General features: G+C 34.1%; 1 long non-coding RNA gene across 1 annotated transcript; it reads right to left on the bottom strand.

Annotated features, from left to right (window-relative positions):
* Nucleotides 1–420: 420 nt before the first annotated feature.
* On the bottom strand, nucleotides 421–19,284 carry LOC107873161. The gene is made up of 4 exons (XR_001675145.2): nucleotides 18,314–19,284; nucleotides 1,823–2,077; nucleotides 1,529–1,713; nucleotides 421–651 (listed from the first exon to the last, which is right to left on the bottom strand). It is a non-coding gene; the product is annotated as an uncharacterized LOC107873161 (long non-coding RNA).
* Nucleotides 19,285–22,764: the final 3,480 nt, after the last annotated feature.

Below are 22,764 nucleotides of genomic sequence, written 5' to 3' on the forward strand. Positions count from 1 at the left end.
GTTTATTCCTCTTTGAAAAAATTATAAAATTAGGTTTCAATATTAATCAAAGTATAATCTTTTTCTATATCTTCGAGGTACTCAAGTTCTTCTGTATTAATTAAAGTATTATCTTCTTTTTCTAATTTTTCTCTATACAAATTTTTATCTTGACATTTGTCACTATTTGTACAATTTTCACAACATGGCTGTGATCTTTGATCCTTTTTATGTATCTTAAATTTTCTTGCAACTGTTGGATAATTTGAGGTTTGTACTGGAGTATAGGTAATGTTTCTAAATAGTATTATACCGTCTCTTGTTAAGAGACATCCTCCTCTATTTTGTATACAGAAATGTAATTCGATTACAAAATCTGTGCATATATGTATTTATGTATATATAAAGAGAGAGAGAATTCTATTAATACACAATTATATATACACATCACAACAAAATCTTTCATTAATAATAATCCAAATTAAAATATCCAACAAACTAGTAATCTAAATTCAAAAGCAATATAGTATCAAGTTTGAGTGGAGATAAGTTTCACAAAATTCAATATCAAAAGATCGATACTAAAACATCTATCAACAATCCGAAAATTTTCTCAAGTACGGTCAATTTCTTCATCACTTCTTTCTTCATCTCCTTCTTCATTTTGGACACCTATAAAAAGTGAAAAAATAATATCAATTAGCACTTAAATGACAACATATTTAATTTTCATTTAGAATATAGAAAGGACACCTATAAATAGAACATAAACAATCTCAATAGAAAATGAAGAAACTATTTATACATATTAAGTGGATTTCTTAACAATATTGATCAAAGTTATTGGGTTTTGCCGAGCCCGTGATACTCTAGCTCCACCCCGCATTCAAATGGGGTGCATCAACTAAGGTGATAACGTCAAAACTCCATAGTATATACAGCCATAGTACCAAAAATTTAAACGGAAAACTTGAGCAATCAAGAAAGCTACTATATGTTTCTGGAAAACAGAGCAGTGGCTTTGTTCTGCAGCATGAGATGTGGAAAGAGAAAGCATAAACCTAACAAGAAGATATACAAAGAATGGACGACGGACACCAAAAAATTTACTAAGCATAACATCACTCATCTCAACAATGAGCCAAAGTGGCAAGCATAAAGCTGGTATAGCCAATAATTATGTTGATGGACTCAGATTGAGAATACAGAAGAGGCTATGAAATAAAAGAAGGTGAGTTTGAACTCCTAACTCAAGAAGGCTTCTCTTCCTCTTATTGTCAAAAAGTCAAATGGTTAAGTCTAGTTGGGGCAACTGGCCTAGACGATATTGACAATAGAGTTTCTGTGACAAGGTACAATAAGATAAAACCATCTTAGAATAAACATGTCAAGAAAAGCACTCTCCTTACTGGCTAATAGAATACTGATAACTCTGTAAAATATCATCATTGGTCTACTAGAATTCTGATATCAAAGAGTTTAAGTTTCAATATCCATCTTAGGCTTATTGAGAAGTGGTAAGAGTTGCAGGCTAAGGTGAAAAAATTACCTGCGGCCAAATATCAAGCGAGGAATGATGTCAGAAGATGAAAAAGACCTCATCATCAAACTCCACAAGCTCCTTGGCAATCGGTCACCGCTTTTCCCCGCTGCACCTGCTGCTTTCCTGCTATTTTGCTATACTTATGTCACATCTTTTTTGGTGCAAATGGTGGCTAATTGCTGGTAGGCTATCTGGAAGGCAGACAATGGTGTCAAGAACTTTTGGAACACACATTTGAACAACAAGAGATCTTATAGAATAAAAAATAAAAATGTCAAGTCCAAGGAGGCAAATACTGACAGCCCACAAGGCAAAATGATAGAGTACTTCGCTGAGGCAGTAAGCAGCCAAGAAGTGGCCACCAAAGCAGCTTTAGACTCATGGATAGAGGAAATGAAGGACTTCAACTGCAGCTTACGATCACCTGTGTTGATGAATAACATGCCATTTCTCGAATGGCAAGATAAACTGGAAACACTTCCATGGCTTCAAGCACCGGTTGCATATCATCAGCCCTCCGGGTTGCCCCGCCAAGATACGTATCCAATTACTCTCCTGCACAATAAATTTTCACAGTGGAAAAAGAAAATAATCAGCATAGCCTCGAAATTTTTGCTATAATTATTACTACTATTGATTCTCACTTTGCGTGAGAGAATTTAGAGAGAACAAGCAAACACTAAGAGCTCGTTTGGATGAGTTTAACTGAAATAGGACTGTTGAATTTATTAACTTTTTCACAACAAAAATTGAAATCACCGACATTGTAGAGAGGAGCAACAACCTTTCAAACTTTCTTCTCTACTCTCTACAACCCTCATTCCGTCTCTAAGCTAGGATTTTTTCCTTTTATGTGGAAATTTTCATACTTTTTCAAACCTGCCACTTTCCCAGTTGCTACAACAACAACAACCCAGTGTAACTTCACTCCTACATTGTGGAGATAAAAGGCGATTTTCAATAGACCCTCAGCAAATAGAGGTCTATGTTGCTTAGACTCTCAAAAATATTACCACACTTGTGTCGAACATCGACATTCTCAAAGAGTCTGAGCTACATAGATTGAGGATCAGATTTGTAATACTTATGAAATAGCAAAAGAGACTGGAATCACCGCCATGACTGCAAGCACCGGTTGCACAGTCACCTTTCCATCTGGATTTCCCCACCAAGATAAGAGTTTAAGTGACTATATGTGCACAGCAGAGTTAAAGGATATAAATCCCAGTCAAAGTTTAAGTTAAAGGGCATATTTATGTATTACATCTAAAATTTCTCACAGCAAAAAGTGAAATCACAGGCATTGCAAAGAGGAAGAGCAACAGTCGTTTGAACTTTTCTCCTATACTTTTTGCAAATCCTCATTCTTCGTTTCTGAGTTAAGTTTTTTTCCTTTTATTGAAAATTCTCATATGACTATCGACCTACGAATTTCCCAGAACATCGAGGCTCAGATCTGTAATACTTTATGGCAAAAGAGATCGAAATCACCGCCATTGCTGCAAGAACCGATTGCAGGGTTACCTCTACCATTCGGGGCTAACCGAAATCTTCGCGAGAGGAAGATCATCATCCAATAAAGAAGATTAAGACCCGCGAAGACTTCAGATCCTCTCAAGCCAAGATCATCTCAAATGCTACTAAATTGGGGCAAAAATTTTGAGGAGGTCCTCAAAATTTCCACTAATATTGGAATATATTTCAAATCCCCCAGCACCAGAGGTCAAAGTCAAGTTTGGGAAATCACTAGCTACGACCAAGTCTAGGTAGACATATTTCTCCGGCTATGACAGAACTATTGGTAGAAAACATCAGCAACGATGATGAATCCCTGAAATTCCTCCATCAAATGTTAGATATAGTCAGAACCAAGAGGAAGACGTTTGTATAGCTAGTACATGACATGACTGACAAAGGTTTTCTAAGAGTTTTTACAAAAGTTTTTGAAACTAGTTTTTAAAATTAAGACTACTTTCAAAAGTCTATACAAATCTTTTTACTTAGTGATTGCCTAGGCATCTATTGGAACTGGGAGTCAGGGTGGAGGTCCCAACATGATGAAGCACCCAAAAGATGGCTAGGAGCAAACCAAGAATCAAAGGAGGTCAACGTGGAGTAGTTTCACTCAAAACTAACCATTTTTCTGTGGATGCAGGGATCAACACACAAAAATGGGAATCTTCTTCAAGGAATCCCAAGCGAATCGAGAACCACACCAAGCATATGTTACTCATGAATGGTATTTTGGGGTAGCCCCAAAGACGGGTTCACCACCCATTTTTCAAGGACCTTTTGAATTCTATATCTCATTTCAAGAGATCGTGAATGACAAACAAAGGTGGCTTATCCTCTTTATGAATATTTTATTTAGAATTTTTTGAAAAAATAATCGCTAAAAAAAGAAACTGTGTCTGCTAAATATTTTATTTGACCGCAGGTGTATTCAAATAAGTCGGCACAATAAATACACAGTCAAAAAGACCACTCAATAAGAAGAAGCGTAGCAAGTCATCCTCAAAATCACCTTGAAGCAAAGAAAACGGTATTTGAGTGACCCTAAAAAGGGATTTTACCTATTTATTTGCATCTGGTACATGTAGAAAGCCAAACATAGACAAACGATCTTAGATGAAGCTTCTCTTCAAATCGTCGAGCGGGTCATTCCATTGGTCATCCATTTCATTCCATACCGAGAGGGCCATTTCTTATCATATCATTACCAGGAGAGTCATTTCATTCCATTTCCGAGAGGGTCGTGTCGAAGGGGCCATGCCGGGGGGCTATCCATTTCACTTCATCGCCAAGAGGGCCATTATGCAATTTAATTAAGTCTTCATAATCGCTCTCCATGCAAGACGATAAGGTCTGGCCTTGGGAGACACTTCAGAGCATCAATATCTGTTGACTACGCGAAGATAACCTTATCCGACATCGAGGATATAACATCATTTTGTCTGTTCACTATGCAAAAGGCAGTGCACCCTGCGTCAAGAATATTTCAGCATTTTATGAATTAGCATGCATCAACATATCAAGTTGAAAAGCATGATTCGAGGGGACGTCTTTAAGTCGCTATCTGAAAACAGATAACATAAGATTCCCTAGAAATTGACAAACCGAGAGTCAACTATAAGTCACATTATTTTAAATAAGATAGTGTATGAGATAACCTATGAGTTGATGGTCCATAGGTCATCCATAAGATGCGACAACATCCTAACCAGATAATGTGCAAGGTTACCCAAAGATTGATAGTTTAAAGGTTATCCATAAGTCGCAACTAAATCCTTATCGAAGAATATGCGAGATTATCAAATTGATAGGTCCAAGGGTTCTCTATAATCCGCGTCATATCCAAGAACGATTATGCACAGGATTACCCAAATACTAGTAATTTGAGAGATCTATAAGTCATATTGTATCAAAGGCCGGATGATGTGCGGGAATACCTAAGAGCTAGCGATCGGAGGGATATTTGTAAGTCATCTCTTATCCAAGGTCGAACAATGTGCAGGATTACCTTAAAATCTAACAACTCAAGAGATAGTTGTAAGTCGCCTCGTATCCAATATCAAATGATGCGCAAGATTACCCAAAGATTGATGGTTCAAGGGAAACCTATAAGTCGTATCGATTTGAAAGATGCACATGGCTTACCAGAGGTCATATTCAAAAATCATCGTCATAGCCGAAGAGGTTATCATTCCATATATGACAAGCATTACAGGTGACCATAAGGGTTTCCACATTCAACATACAATAAAGCTGTTGCAAAGACCGCTCTAAAGTGTCATCGGTGTCCAAAAGGGCCACCCCACTTTGAAGACATATTCAATTGACAAAAGATCTATCTTACGCAACAACCAAGAGGGTTGTTGTGTTTGTTATTGTAAGTTATTTCCCTCCAAATAAGTAGATGGGGGATGACTTCACCGTTCTAATAACAACTCACGTGGAGATATGGTAAAAAACTATATACTCTTTTTGTGAATTATGTTTATTACTAACAAATTTTGTTAGAGAGATTGTCGAGAGCATCCGAGAGGATGAGAATCTCAAATCAAAACCATAGGTGCAGACGACTCCAAAAAGGACGCAGCACAACGTGGAACTTTTTCTTATCAACAAAATGGGGCATAGTCTAGAGAGGGACATCAAACTCTTTGGACGCGAGCTAAAGGATGATTGACACCAATCTCAAAACCACACCCCTATTAGAAGGCATGTGGGTATTTTGGGATATTCTAATTTCAGCTTCACTTTCGGGATATTTCTAAACTCGTGATGAAGGTAACCTTTTCTTTCCTTTAAATTCGAGTAATAGGATACCTAGAGTGGGGGAAACTATGTCTGGGTAAAATCTTACCTATGAATATGACGAGCTCCACATTCATGGTTAAGAGGGTACAAGCCTATTTTTCGTAACTCAATCAACTTATCATTCATCCCGAGTCAAAAATCGTCTAAAATAAAAGACTATCTTTTCTACCAATCGAGTCAAACTACAAGCAGTTTGATTCCCCGAGCCTCAGGGATATGTAGGCTTGGCTCTTTGTTGAAAACTCGTCTGCATTCCAACCTCCCCTCAATCCACTTATTCCTCAGCTTTTCGGTTTCACTCAAATTTTAAAATCGAGATACCTTGTGAATGCTTGAAAATCGTGCTTAAAAATCAAGTGCTATGAACTACAAGTGGCTTGAGTTCTCATGTACCTGAGATATGTAGGAAACCCGATACTGGAGTCCGTCCACAACTCCATAAAACCCGTTCGAAAGCCAACCTTTTTCAAAAATGAATTTGTGATCGAACAAAAGTTAGGAACGTCAAACTCCCTTTGTCTAAGGTTATTTGCATCCACCCTACCTAAAGGGAGGGGACAGTTGTTGACACCTAATTTTTACCCTCCACAACTAAGTTAAATTCTGAGTTTCTTTAATTTTAAATAAAATTACAATATTTATTTTATCCGAATATAAGGCTTTTCAAAGTATTTATTTGAGTAATTTTTTCATTCTAAATAACGATTATATATCATCATATTCAATTATACTAAATTATATAATTTCGTTGTTTAAATATTTAGTTTATGAATATTGGATTTTAATCAAGGTTGAAAATAAATTTAAATGATTAAAATCTTGATTTAATTATAATTTATTTGGATAAATACTTGTTCGATTTTATTAAATCAAGAAGCCCGAAATTAAATGAGGTATTAATTCATATCAAATTTTAATTTAATTTAGCCAATTTATTAAATTTGCCCATAATTGAAATTAAATTGGCCTCAATTACAATGCAATTGACCAATTAATTTTTAATTTAATCAAAATTTAAATAAAATAGGCTAAATCCTAATTGGAATTATTTTTTGAATAACTCTTAAAATTCCTAAATCCCTAATAAATGACCTAAATTTGCACAACTCGGTGGCCCAACTCTTTTCAGCCAGCCCAACAATTTCAACTACAACAATTAAAATCAACTCCATTAACCAGCCCAAACCCGTCCACCACAGACCAACCCATTCTCCCTTACCCGCCCCACTGTCTTATCTTCTTAACGGTTACAACAAATAAAACAACCGTATTACACAACAACATTAAACAACTTCAACAATTAGCAAAATAGTACACAAACAATGATTTCAACCCAACCAAATCAAACTCATCCAGCAAAACTCGAGATCGACCCGACCTTCTCCATACACGTCACGATCCTTTCATATGGAATTATACGAAGGAAGGGTCTGGAATCTTCTGGAAAAGTGCCGAAGTGGCCCAACGTTCAAAAATTATTTTTCTCAAATAAGGTCGTACGAATTCGTACGTGTGTGTGAGAATTTCATTGGTTCTTGGGGATAATTCCTTTTTTCCAATTTCTATTGGCTAACTCATTTTGAAATTCACAAAGAACAAAACAAAATTGGTACAATTGTTGGTTGGAAACCTTATCTTGAGCTTGAATTTAATTTTTCTTTCATTAGAACTACCCAAATTACCCCTGAAAATATCAAATCCCACATCAGTGGAACCACTTTCTTAACCATAAATTTTCTTCTATATAAAGTCCCTTCTTGAGCTGAATGGACAAGTCTTGAAGGTTGAAAAAGCTTCTGAATAAAAAATTTTATTTTCTAGTAAATAAAAATTTCGCGAAAAACCGTCAACTACTCGAAATCCTCAGTCGCAGAGAAGCTTTCCGGTGATGGTAGAATCTCCGTCGTAGGCTCGACTCCCATTTTGCTTCTCTGAAACAGGTAATGCTTCATCTTTTTTAGTTTCGATATATTTTGTTAGGTGGTAATGTTTACTTTTTTTAATAGTAGTGTAGTTGGTAGTATTAGTATTGTATAATGGGATGTGTTGTAGAGGCTGTGAAGGCCATAGGTTTCGCATGACGAAAATTGTGTGGTTTTCTGTCATTCTAATAACTACGTCAATTCATGGATTTTGTCACTGTAGCCGCATTTAGATCGCATCATTTTTTCTGTTTCTGGTTTTTTCATAATTGGCATGGGGATGAATTTGGTTCTGGTTTATTTGACGTTAACGAATCTATGTAGTTTTCAAATTTTCCTTTTAATTTGGTTTGTGTATGTTGTTCTGCTTGTATGGTGAGCGTTTAGCCAAAAAGTTTTTTGTAAAGGCCATGCTCTAAAAAGGGCTACTGAATTCTTTCTGTAAATGATTATTGAAGTAAAAGGGGCTAGATTCTATGTATTATGATGCTCATTGGTCCTAAGATTGTTATTTCTATTAGAGAGAGTTCCTAGTAGATCTTTCCTGTTATCCTACAATCGTTAATTCATTCAATTCTATTTGTTAGCTCATCGGATTTTAAGTGCTGTGATTCTTCCTTGACCTCTTTGATTATGAATCCTCATGGTTTGTAAAAGAAGAGGTGTGGAGGAACAAGAATGATACTTTGGTCTTACCAAATATTTATCTCGTGATTGCACTCTTTTGATTCTATCTGTTGAACACGTTTCTTCAAAAAAAATGGAATATAGAGTAGGGAAAAGTTCTATCCTATTTAACTTATTTGAAAGTTGTCACATTTGAGTCTCGATATCTATAAACGCTTGCTTCGGTGAAACACATCTTTTCTCTTACTAAAAATGATAGGCTATTGTCGTGTTAGAAATTTTGATTCTTGTTTATTTAGTCATTGTCCATGATACTTATGTGGTATGAATATAGCTCCCAAGGTCTCTTTGATCTATAAATATCAATGAGGCCAATGAGTTTGTCAAGAGTCCAGAAGCACCAATTTGATAAAACTTGCTAAAGTTTCTGATCTTACTATTCTGCATAACTTGATCAAGAGAAGGGAAGATTTGGCTCAAGATTTTAGTTTAAATCAAGTATCGTTGTCTCCATGTTTGAAATCAGTTGAAAACTTGTTTTTTCTAGATTGCTTTGACACTTCAAAAGGATTTTATTCAATTTGTTGTTTGTGTCCAGATTGTTCCCTCTTCTCTCTTTGATTTATTTGCTCCCAGTTTATCCTTTCTCCTACCTCCCTCCGTGGTTCTTTCTCCTCAAAATGGTTAAGTTGGGGGGGGGGGGGGGGGGTTGAATTACTGTGTGGTAATGAGTCTTTATGACATGTTACGGAGCCTTCTAATTTTGAGTTGGTCAAATCATAGCTGCAATTCTGTGAATTTTCCTTAATTATTTCAATTGTTTTGTTTTCCTATTTTGTTTGAGTTATTTATAAAGACGCATATTCTCTTGGGTTAAACGATAAGCCTTGATAAACATGTTTATTCTTCCTATTGATTAAACGAATTGGATATTTTAGAAAAAACTCCAAACGATGGTAATGTTCCTGCTTTGAACCGTAGTGAACAGATATTGACTTTTGGTTTTCTTATTTTGAAAGAATGAGTTGAATTTGAGCAAATTTCAGATCATGCATGTTTTTTTGTTAACTGTTCGAAGTGTTTAACTGTTAATTTGAATTGCCAATTTTGGATTGACATTAATTCATCTCATATTAATTTAAATTTTTTTGGTTGGTATATGTTTCTCTTCAAATTTGTGAACCCTTTTATAGATGCGTGTTAGCTATAAATTTAGAATGTATATTAATGCCTTTTCATCCTTTTCTTTGCATGATTTTGCCTTGGAGTCCAAATGGACTCCCCCCCCCAACCCCCCAAGGATTATCTCTTCGAGTCGACCCCGAAAGAGAGTCTAAAAGTCAGTTACGTGACATGCAGATACGGGGAGCTGGAAGAAGGAAAAATGGGTCAAAACCCATTATTGAAGTAGATAAGAGACTTGAAAAGTCTCGTCCCTTTTATTATTATTAGCATTGCTTTGCTTGTCTTTATTCATTTAGCTATTTATTTATTCTTTTATTTGGGGCCTCGAAGCCAAAGCTGTAAATTAATACAGGTGAAGCAGAGTTTGGGCCTTAGAGGTTCGAAAATTAGTTTAGGACAGGCTATGGGTCAAAAGCCCAAATATTTAGATTAGGACAAGTGATGATGGATCAAAAGCCCAAATAAATAATTTAGGACAAGTGCAGGTGGGTCAAAAGTTCAATTAGATTAGGACAGGGTTGATGGATTTGGGCTACCAAGCCTAAGTCTCAAATTCTCTCTTTTCCCCTTTTTATGTGTTATTTGATTTTAACTTTCTTAGACTTAGTTAAACATCCCTACTAAGGCGTCAAAATCTGTTTTGCACAAATATTGAAAACAATTTTTTTCTTAATCAATTTCTTCTCAAAAACCAATTTCTCATTTTTTAAAATTAGTCAAAAAAGTTATTTTCAAATAGTCTGAATAATCGCAAGTTAGCGAATACTCTTGGTGCCTTAACAATCTTCCAAGAGTATTAATAGGAACAACTTACTCTGAATTTTTAAATTTAAAAGATTTTTTCTATTTTGAATCTTTTAAGTAATATTTTTAGTTTTTTTTGATATTTTCTCAAAAAAATCAAGTGGCAACTCTGTATTCCTAAATTGTTTCAAACTTTTCTTTAAGGTTTTGAAATAGTTTAAAAAGTCAAAAAATAATATTTTTCAACCCTTAGAAACTGAAAAAGGGCAAAACAGTCATGATATCCTCCTACGTTCAATTTATTTCCATGTTCAAATTCATGTTTCTCACTAATCTTTTGAAATGTCCTATGCTTTAGGTTTTTGAACTATGACTTTATATCACTGTTTTAAACATTGTTATTATATTTTGAAATCTTTCAGTGATGGAGGGTTATGAACACTCGATACCTATCTGTTTATACATGCCTTTATTTACAATTTACAAGTCAGTCAGACTATGATTTCATTACTATATTCAGGACATCATGTTCATGTTGAGCACTTATCAATACAATACCACATCATGTTAGACCTATAATGATACTAGTGTTAGTTCAGTTGGGAGTAGGATTTATCATCAAGCGAACCTAGGGATGAGAGCCCACCCGCCAGTAGAAAACTAAGACCTTTAGTAGCAACTACGTTCCTGAACTACATAACCAGCGTAGGTTATGAGATGTCACCCGTCAGTAGAGAATTGACACCTTAGTCCTTCGGGACACCAATTTAGTGGATCCACATAGTCATGTGTTAATACCCATGGTAAGGTACTAACGCCCTTCCAACTGGGGTTACAGGTTGGACCCCAATTAGTTAAAATTGGGGAATATCAGTTACATGATAGCTCCCATAGTTTCAAGCAGTACTCAGTTCAGGTTTACTGGATTAAGTAGCCAGATTTTTAGTTAGTAAGTTATTTAGATACCAGTTATTCAGTAATTCAGATCATATTCAGCACATGCTTTACTTGGTCTTGCATTCTCAGTTCCACATGTTCATGCATCCATGTTCCGCTTCTATACATATTTTTGCTAGTCCTTACCTCACGTACCAGTACATTCAAAGTATTAATCGTATACTTTTCTTTTACGCTGTGTTGTCTTATAACATAGGTTTGGACACATAGTTCGTTGATCGTCCTTAAACAATCAGTATCTTCCCAGCAGCAATAGTGGTAAGTCCTCATCCATTGAGGATAATATTATTTCAGTATTTCAGTACTTACTTTCATGTCAGTCAGTCGGAGTTAGTTGGGGGCTTGTCCCATCAACTCCTTATGTTAGAGGCTTTCAGACTAGACGTTCATATTAGCAGTTCATCCTTCAGATATTATAAATTATTTTTTCAGACATGTTATCTATATTCAGTACAGTATTTCATTTGAACCGTATTTTATCAGCTTATCTTCCACATATGTTATTCTAGTGTTATTATATTCAATGCTCCCAGCAGGTACCAGATCGTGGGTTAGCTACCTGTGGCCTTAAGCACCGCCTCGTGACTAAGGGGTAGCCTTGGGTCGTGACATTCAAATGTTACTGATTCAAAGTGGAAGATCTGAAATAGGTGAAATGACATGGTTACATCTTGGTTGCTGAATTCTCTCTCAAAGAACATAGCTGATAGTGCTTTTTACTCAAAAATAACATAAGATTAGTGGTGTGGAATTGAACACAGGTTTGGGCAGCCAAATGGTGCAAAACTTTATGTTAAGATCCAAATCCGTCGTGACTGGCACCCACACTACTCAACAAATGAGAGAATCATCTAATCGAAAATATCGATTTATAAATCCACACTTAATGAAAATACTAGAACTAGTCCATCCATAAAGATATTCAAGTCTAAAATCAAAAACATAAGTACAATAAAGTGTGGAATATTGTACTTAAACAAATATCATCCCTAGGAATCGAAAGTTGTTCGTACCAAAATATCTAAGATCGTCAAGAAGGAGATGTAACCCCACAACTAAAATGAAAAACATAAGTCCAGAAATAAAGACTATGTCATCCAAAAAGGATTCATGGTAGCCCAAAAAATGTTGCTCACCCTTCATTCGAAATCAACTGCTGGAGTCAAAAATGAGGTCTTATAAGAGCTTGCTAGAATATATGTTGCACTCACAAAAGTAAGTGCAGATGCAGTATCAGCACACAATAAAGCAACAACGTATTGGTAGGTTATTTGTCCAACCTAAGATGAGAATATGAATGCATAACCAAATTATAGTATAACAAGCTAATCCATGCTCAAACCAACAAACATTAACATAACAAGCAACAACTAAACAGTTAAGATTTAAACCAAAAAGTCAACAAAATATCGCCAAGTCACATTTAGCAAAGCCAAGTCGAAGACATGTGAACAATTATCAAGCATAAAATATATTTCTTGATTCACTCATGAAATCGTCAAACTGACCTAACCCTCATACATATGCACGATTGGTAAAATATCCACCCTCTAGCCATGATGTACAAGGATAATTTTCGTCCAAGTACTAAATCTCACACATAAGTGTCTAACAATCTTATTTTTACCAATAACCCGTAAAAATGTTTCAAATACCGAAATATTTCACATTTTACAATGAGGTAGGTCAAAATCTTATATCAACATAAAATTATTTGCACTGACCACACCAAAGAACATGCACTAACAAGCCACACTACAAAGTAGTTAACATGCACATATAGCATACACTGAATTTAAACTATAATACCATCACCCAAAATCATCGTGAATGGTACTCACACTACTCATCCAATGACAGCATCATCTACCCCAAAATATAAACTTATAAATCCACACTTATAAGAAATTCCATAACTAATCCATCCATAAAGATATTCAAGTCTAAAATCAAAAATATAAGTACAACAAAATGAAGAACACTGTAATTAAATAAAAACCATCACTAAAAATCGAAAGTCGCTCGTACCAAAACATCTAAGATTATCAAGAAGGGAAGCAACCCCAAAACTAAAATGAAAAGCACAAGTGTAGGAATAAAGACTATGTCATCCAAGAAGGATTCATAATAGGCTGAAACATGCAGCTTGAAATCAACCACTCAAATCATAAGTGAGGTCTGTCAGAGCCGCTAAAATATGCGCGACACTCACCAAAGTAAGAACAGGTATAGTATCAGCACATAATAAAACAACAATGTACCGATAAGGTCATTTAGCCAACCCAAGATGAGAATATGAACACAACTAAATTATAGTACAACGAGTTGATCCATGCTCAAACCAACATACACTTAGCATAACATACAACAATTAAACAGTTAAGATTTAAATCAAAAAGTCACAAAATATCACCAAGTCGCATTAAATCAAACCAAGTCAAGACATGTAAGCAATTATCAAGCATAAAATATATTTTTTAATCGCTCATGGAACCATCAAACTCACCTGACCCTCGTACATCCACCCTATAGCCATGACCTACAGGAAACAATTTTCATCCAAGTACTAAATTTCAAACATAAGTGTCTGCCAACCTTGTTTCACCAATAACTCATGGAGTGTTTCAAATATCAAAACATTCCACATTTTGCAATGAGGTAGGTTAAAATCATATATCAGTGTAAAAATATTTGCATTGACCACACCAAGCAACATGCACTAATAAGTAAAACTACAAAGTAGTTAACATTAACATATAGCACAAATTGGATCTAAATTACAATATCATCACCTACCTCGAACCAAGCTTGCACAACTCCTCTAAGCTAGACCTTTTTCCTTCTATGCAATTTTCGCTAGATCTTGGTCTAGAACATGCATATAAACACATAATTAATAAAATGCGCTGCCATGTTGGGATTATAACTCACACTCAATTCCTAAGGTCGAATTCATGATCATTCCCTTCCTGTTCTAGACCTGTTCTACCGTAATTCACCTAAAACTATAATTTTTGTAGTGAATTAACGAAATGCAAGGGTAAATTAACTGTTAATAATTAAAACCCATTAATTTATTTCATAATTTGCTCATTTGCACAGGAAAATAACCAAAATTATCCTTAAAATCCTCTTCAAACCACGTAAATTAGCATTCTTAGGCTTAATAATCAATTATAAGTTAACAGGGATGAATTCTTAGCTTAACGAAGACAAATGATGAAAATCTGGCTGAAATTGCCCCTTCCTTGCTCCAAAATGAGTTTTATAAAAATAAACTATTTTGAGGAAAAAATTATATTAATCTGTGACTTTCGCTGCTATAGTTGTCGTTGACCGAGTTTGATCATTGTTATAATAGAAATTTCTCCGACATATAGCAACATCTCTCTATAGTTGCATGCATGCCCCTATTGCGGTAGCGATGGGAAAGAATGTCCAATTTTATTCAAAAATCTCAATATTTGCAACACACCTTAAACCAGAGACATTTCAAACAATGCCCTTTATGCTAAGATTAATTTCGAGAGTACTGGCCCAAATTTAATTCTATACATTCCTGTAGATTTCTTATCATCTTAGATAATTAAAAATCAAATCAAACACCACTAAAATTTTCCAAATCATCTCCAAATTTTTCTAGATCATACCTCACTTTGATTTTACTCGAAACTAGCCTAGCCTAAAATTTATAACTTTGAACCTGGGTAAAATTTTAACATGAGATTTTTAACGAGAGGTTCATACTTAACAACAGAAATGTTACACTTTATCACCTGTAGAAAGAACTAGTTGATTTATTCAATAAAACAATGATATTGTTGGTTATTATAACAAGAATAAAAGGATTTGGGATGAGCGAGTATTTTAATGATAACATGGTCTATGGCTGTGACTGTAATTATGGAGGAAAGAATAAAAGTCATGCAATCTAAGTAATATGAGAGACTCATTCAATTATTTATGAGATTAAATGACATCTATGTCGCTGTGAGGAGCAATATCGTCCTGATTAACCCTTTTCCCTCTGTCGGCTATACCTATTCTCTACTTATGCAAGATGAGGATCAGAGACAGATTAATATTGTATCTCAATTTCTAGAAAGTGGTTCTTCATTCATACTTGGCAACCCAAATACACCTTATTCACGCAATTAACAACAAAGAAATGGTGCTAACAACATTTGAGAAAATTCTGATGTTAGAGGAAAGAAGTTTGGACAATTTTGTTTCTATTGTAAGATGACTAATCACACTATGAAAAATTGTTATAGTCTCATAGGTTTTCCACCTAATTATAAGTTCACTAAAGGTACAAAGTTTCAAGGAAATACTAAGGGTAACTAATGCAATAGAAGAAGTAGATCTAGCTATGGGCCAGAGAAACAGTTGGCACATAAATTCTCACCAGAGCAGTTCAATCAATTTATTTTTTGGCTCAATCAGGCCAAGGCATATCAAGGTGGAGATCCAGAAGTGAATGTAAATAATGCATATGATATACTTTTCACTAAACTAAGTCACTCATATTCTACTTTAAAATCTAATTCCAGTTTCAGGATCACAGATTCAGAAGCTTCTGAACACGTATTTCAATCCTCATTCTTTTTTATCTCTTGTTCTTTTACCTATTTCAGTTGTTGTAAATTTGCCTAATTTTTCTCCGGTAATTCCTGAAGGTCTAATTCTAGATCATGTTTTAGATATTTCAAGCTTTAATACAACATTTTTTCAGTCCATAAATCATGTACATCTTTTCATTATTTCATTTTATTCACCTCTTTTGGATATACTTTACAGCACCTCTCATGAGGAAGCCTCAAGTTTTGGTAAAATAAAGGGGAGACTCTATCTTTTGGAACCTAGTGGAAGCCTAGCAAGGAATCAATTTTTTGTTTCTACATTTTCCTTTCCAAGAATGCTAAATCTAGTTAAGTTTCAGTTTTTATGCCTTTTCCTATTTCTGCAACTTTTAATTCTAATGTAAATTTATGGCATGTAAGACTTGTGTATTTGTCCTTTCAAACAATGAAATATATTAGATCAATTTCCTTTCCTTCCTTATCTAAATGTCCTTGTGCTATTTGTACTTTGGCTAAAAAAATTAGGAATCCTTTTCCCATTAGTCATATAAAATCAAAGCATATTTTTAATCTTATTCATAGACACATGGGACGTTAAGGTTCCTACCTATAATAAATTTAAATATTTCTTAATTATTGTGGATGATTTTAGAAAGAATTTGGAATTCCTTACTGAGTACTAAAGAAAATGCTTTCACCATTTTGAAATATTTTCTAAGTATAGTTGAAAGATAGAAAAACTAAAGTCAAGGTCATAAGGTCAGATAATGCTATGGATCTTGGAAAGGGTATTGTTGCTTCTATGTTTCTTAATTCCCAGATAATTTTAGATCAAACTTCATGTGTTGCTATCCCTCAACAAAATAGAATTATTAAGAGAAAGCACAGGCATTTGTTAGAAGTGGCAAGCGCCTTATTGTTTCATTCTAAAAGCCTTATTTCCTACTGTGGAGAACGCATTCTCGCAACAACATTTCTCATTAACAGATTTCCTTCTAAAGTACTTAAATGAAAGATACCTTATGAGTTACTTTTTTGGTCAAGCTCCTTCCTATCACCATCTAAAATGCTTTGATTGCCTATGTTATGCCACTATTCTCTCTCATCATAGGACCAAATTTGATCTTAGAGCAAGGGAATGTATTTTTCTAGACTATTCATCCGAAAAAAAAGTATAGGTTAATGGATTTGCATACTGAGAAAGTTTTTGTATCTAGAGATGTTCTTTTCATGAGAATGTATTTCCATTTGTTACTAATCCTGTTCACTCAACTTCTAGTCCATATTTCCTTCATTCTCTATCATTTTCCTACATATTCTCTTCTTAATTCTCCCATATCAGACAACATCCAACTACCTACTCCTCAAATTCCTACACCAAATGATATTCACAAACTTGATTTTTAAAATTCTCCTTCTCCTACATTAGATAACATACAACCAACTACCCCTTCTACTGACCAGCCTATTACCTCTCCTATATTAACTCATTTTATTCCTTCTTCGAGATAGTCAACTAGAATCACTAAAGGTAAACTTCCTGGTTATTTAGGTGATTACGTTTGTGAAAATATTTATACTAATGATCTCAATGACTCTTATTTTATCTTTCCTATTTCTCCTCTTGCTTTTTCTTTTACTGGTCTCTCACATCCCAATCAGCATCTTCTCAAGCACATAGATACTATACTTAAACCTATCTGCTACTCACAGGCTTCTCAACACCCAGGCAGGAAACAAGCCATGGATTTTGAAATATAGGCTCTTATTGGCAATCAGACATGGGAAGTTATACTTCAACCAATTTGTATGAAATCCTTACCGTACATATTAGTGTATAGGTTAAACATAATACAAATAGAAGTCTTGAAAGACTGAAATCCAGGTTGGTTATTAGGGGGGATGCTCAACGAAAAGGACTTGATTACATAGAAAATTTCTCTGTTGTTGTCAAGATGAAAACAATCATATGTTTACTTAGTCTAGTAGTCAAAAAAAATTGGCCTATTTCTCAATTTGATGTCAGTAATGCCTTTATACATGGCGACCGACAAAAAGAAGTTTATATGAAATTCCTACAGGTCTCACTCCTTCTACGCCTCAACATGTTTGTCGTTTCAGAAAATCACTTTATGGCCTCAAGTAAGCCTCAAGGTAGTGGTATCCGAACTTGTTGGAGCTCTCAGTTTCAAAGGTTATTCTTCTTCTTTAAACGACTACTCACTGTTTTTAAGAGAATAGGGGACACTATTTCTGTTATTGTTATTTATGTCGACGACATAATTATTACAGGCAATAACCTTGATGAAATTTTAGATCTCAAACAATTTTTACACTCTAAATTCAAAGTCAAAAATTTAAGGGACCTTCACTATTTTTTTAGGGATGAGAGTTTTACTAAAGAAACAAGGTATTATCCTTACTCAAAGAAAATTTAGACAAGAATAACTTACAGATTTCTATTGTTTTGATGTATACTCTGTCTCATCTTTACTCGATCCCTCTTCAATTCAAAGTTGACTGCTAATTCTGGTCCTCCCCTTATTGATCCCACCCTATATCGTCATTTGATTGGCAAGTTAAATTATTCAACTCACACTCGTCCAGATTCGTGTTTTATCGTCTTAACCCTTAGTCAATATATGAACCAACCTTGTATTAATCGTTTCTTTGCTCCTTAGCGAGTTCTACGATATCTCGGTGGATCCAAGTCAACGGTTTTTTTCTTCTTCATCACCTTCCTTTGATCTCTTAGCCTTCTATAATGCAGATTAGCTTACTGCCGCTATTCTCGTTGATCTATCAATGGCTTCTTCATCAGTCATGGGGGATCTAATTTCATGAAAATCAAAGAAGCAACCCTTTGTATCTTTATCCTTACTCAAAGAAAATTTAGACAAGAATATAGATCCATGAGACGTTTTGTTGCCGAATAACTTGGTTAACCCGCCTCCTCTCCGATTTATCAATTTCTCCGTCCCACTCAGTTCCCATCTTTTTCGATCGCTAAGCTACCATTAATACGCCTGGAACCCCATTTTCCACGAGCGTACGAAACATGTGGAACTGAATTGCCATTTTGTTTGCCAACGGTTCCTCTTCAGTCTCATTTCTCTCTCATTTGTCCTATCAAAATCTCAACTTGTCGATTTATTTACCAAACCCCTATCCATACCCTCTCGTCCTCCATTCTTGCCAACTTTGGAGTCTCTTCCATTCTCTCCAACTCACTTGAGAAGGGATGTTAAGAATACCACTCATCCTTCCTTCGTTGATGATGAATTACAGAGAAGAAATGAAAGAAAAGAGGAGGATAGAAGTAAAGGAAATAAGGTCAAAAGTCTTACTGAAATCTTTGTCTGAAGCAGCTGTGGAGAAGTCAAAAACATCAGGTGCCTGGGATACATGGAAAATCAGGTGCCTTGGAATGAAAATGGCTATATATATATATATATATCCTCAACTATACTATTTTCGTATAGGTAGCTTAATTAGGGCCACCTTTTACTTCTTCATAAAATATTTCAATTAAACACAATTGCTCACATGACATGGCAAGAGATGATAATTCATAAAAAAAAAAAAAAATTAAACATAAAAAAATTCAACCAATTAAAAACAGACATATTAAAGAATTAAAAAAAAAAAAAAAAAAAAACCATCTTCTCCATAACTCTACCATTTTCCATTATTTTTACATCCAAAAAGTAGCATCATCTTCTTCTCGTAACTCACTATTTCTCATTTTTTTTACATACAAAAAATAGCACATCTTCATAGCTCCTAAGTTCTCAAAGCAAACATGTGAAAGATTCTTCCGCGATGTTTATCCAAAAATCAACTCCCAAAAATCTTCACTTGTAAATGGCTCCCTCACACCTCTATATTTTATTTTATTTTTTTGTGAAACACAACTTGGCCAACTTCAACATTAATCAAGACAAATGTAATCCAAATCCATGGTCTTAGAGAAGCAACAATAGTTTGTTACCATCTATCAACATTCAATGTTAACTGAAATTGCAAACCAGGTTAATAGAAAATAACGTATTCATTGGTAGCAAGAATTTTTTACTTGTAATTCGGAATCCTATAGAAGCCAAGAAAAAAAAAAGAACAGAAAAAAGCTTCACACCTCCATATCTCACATTCAATAAAGGAACCAACCCACCAAAGAGCACCATGAAGAACAACACACCAAGGAAGCTCATACTAGCAACCTTCTTAGTTTTCACCTCACGTTTTTTTTCTCCCACTTTCTTGCTACTTTTTGGCGTGGGTGCTGCTGCCTGAGGTTTCAATTTCAAAATCAAAACCGATTCTTCCTCAATATTATTACCATTATCACTTAACGAAAAAGTAGTCGACTTTTGTATTTTACTTGCGGTATTTGAATCTTCACTACACTTTTTTCTCTTCAATATCGAGCTACATTTACTTATACCAGTATTAACACACTCAACTTTAAATTTCTGTTCAAAAACAACACCTTTCAACGAATTTTTACCTGAATTCAGAGAAGAATGTACCGATTTATTTGAATCAGATTGATAATTCAGTCCTTCTAAGAGATTTGAATTGTTCAAAAAAGAAATGTTTCTCTATGTTAAAAAATGGAGAACCATTTTTTTTTTTGTCTGCTCAAAAATGAAGAAAGTAAGTTTGGAAGGGAAGAGGGAGAGGGAGGATTGAGTAGGTTGAGTTTGTTTTGGGGAGAGGTATTAATGATTTTGTTTAACAAAAATTTTGATTTAATTATATTAGAAATTTATTTTTATAATTATTTTAAATCAAAATGTCACGTGTAGTCATTTAATTTGTCACTTTGCCACATCATCAGCGTGCGTATTACACGTATTTTACATTTTTTGTCGCGTCAGTAAATTGGGCTCAATTGAAAGCATTTGTGAAGGAGCAAAGAATTCAATAGGTACCTGACTTAATTGAGGTGTCTATACGAAAAAAATAAAATAGTTCAAGAGCCTATGTATTCCGTCAATGAAAATTGATGGATTAAATCAGTATAATGTGAAGAACACAGTTGTACATATTCTAGAAGGTTCTGCATAGAGAATATAATTTTTTATTTTTGTTAGATACTTATACAAATGAAAAATAGACTAGTGTATATTATATTTTTCATTTATTATTTTCCTTTCGGTAGAAATATTTGTATATTGCTATATATAATAAATGACAATAAGTATGCACGTCTTCGACATACTATAAAAATGAATTAAATTATGGGGGTTAATTTTACAGTTTGCGGGGGTTTAAAACCCCCCGCAAAATATAATTGTGGGTGTTTTCAAAACTCCCGGAATACGAACCGTCACAAACGAGTTGTGACAGTTTTTTTTCGACCCCCATAATTAATTTACGGAGGTTATTTTGCGGCGGTCAAAACCTCCATTACTCTATATTTATTTTTTTATAATAAATTTTTATTTAAAATTTTTTAAAACCTCCGTAAATTTATTTTTTTTAAAAAAATTAGTGAGACCCATCAATTATCAATACGAAATTATAAATTCTAATTTTAGCATAAATTTAATTATTTCGAAAAAAAATTTACAATTAATATTTATTTAATTCATATATCATAAACACAAAATAACAAATTAAACATTGTAATTTATAAGGATTTTAAAAATATATTAAACATTAAATTTCAAAATTAAATTCAACATTAGCATCTTCAATAGCGTCTTCATCCTAATATTAAAAATTAAAATAGCCTAATATCAATAATTACACATCAAAAAAGTTGACAGGCAATGATAAGTTTGGCAGAACACCTCCACTTGCAATAGTAACACCCACAAACAACTTCCCCATCACTTCATCATTCTTTATTGCCAACATAGATGCCTTGGAATAATCATCGTTAGAACACTTCCACTTGCAATAGCAACACTAGCCAACAACTTCCCCAGCTCTTCATCAATCTTTAATGCCAACATCGAATGCCTTGGAATAATCCTCGATTTTTAATTGTCGCTCGATGCATTTTTAGCCAACTCCAATATCTATTACACACAAGTTTTTTAAAAAAACTTACAGATCTGAGAAGAAAATCAAATGGGATTTTTAGTTTGTGTGTTTTAGTACCTCAGCAACAAGGATTCAAGAACAGCAGCAAGATAAATAGGAGCACCAGATTCAACAAGTTGAGCAAAGAGATCCTTCTTCAAGTCACGAGCAATACGACCAACTGCCCATCATATTCAATCAAATAAAAGAAACAAAATATTTGTAGTGGTAGCATCCATTTCAACGAAGAAACAAAAAAGCTTGGAAGAGTTGGTGGCGGCGCGGTGCCTGCCCGCCAGTCGTTGCTGTCAGCGTCGACAATAATGGAGTTTTTCGGGACATATATTTAAGTAAAAGGGAGGACGGCGCTGGATTGTTTTTTGGTGAGAGAGAAGAGAGGGCCGTGAAAGTGTAGTTGTTTCTGAGAAAAAAATAGAGTTAGGGTTTGTTGTCTTGTTTAAAAGAAGAGGAAATGATGTTGAGATTTTAGTCGTTGGATCAAATTTGATCCACGGATAAAATTAAAAGAATTTAAAAAATGATTTAAAATTGAAGCTTTATCAAATTGATTTAGGTTGCGGGTTCATAAATATAACAAAAATGTAAAATATATAATATATATATAATCATTCTTATATCAGTTATGAATAAAGCAAGTAAATAAAAAATATAACACACAGTATGTTAGTTTAAAATCAGCAATAATAAATTAATAAAATATTGTGTTTGAATTGATAAAACATAAAAAATAATAAAATAATTTTTATATATATTTTTTAAAATCATGGATGTGACACATCATTATTTATTTGATATCAAAATAACACGTAAAAACATATTAATATTAAAAAATTAATAATTTTTAATAAAA

Source organism: Capsicum annuum, chromosome 6 (genome assembly GCF_002878395.1).
Source record: "Capsicum annuum cultivar UCD-10X-F1 chromosome 6, UCD10Xv1.1, whole genome shotgun sequence".
Classification (NCBI taxonomy): domain Eukaryota; kingdom Viridiplantae; phylum Streptophyta; class Magnoliopsida; order Solanales; family Solanaceae; genus Capsicum; species Capsicum annuum.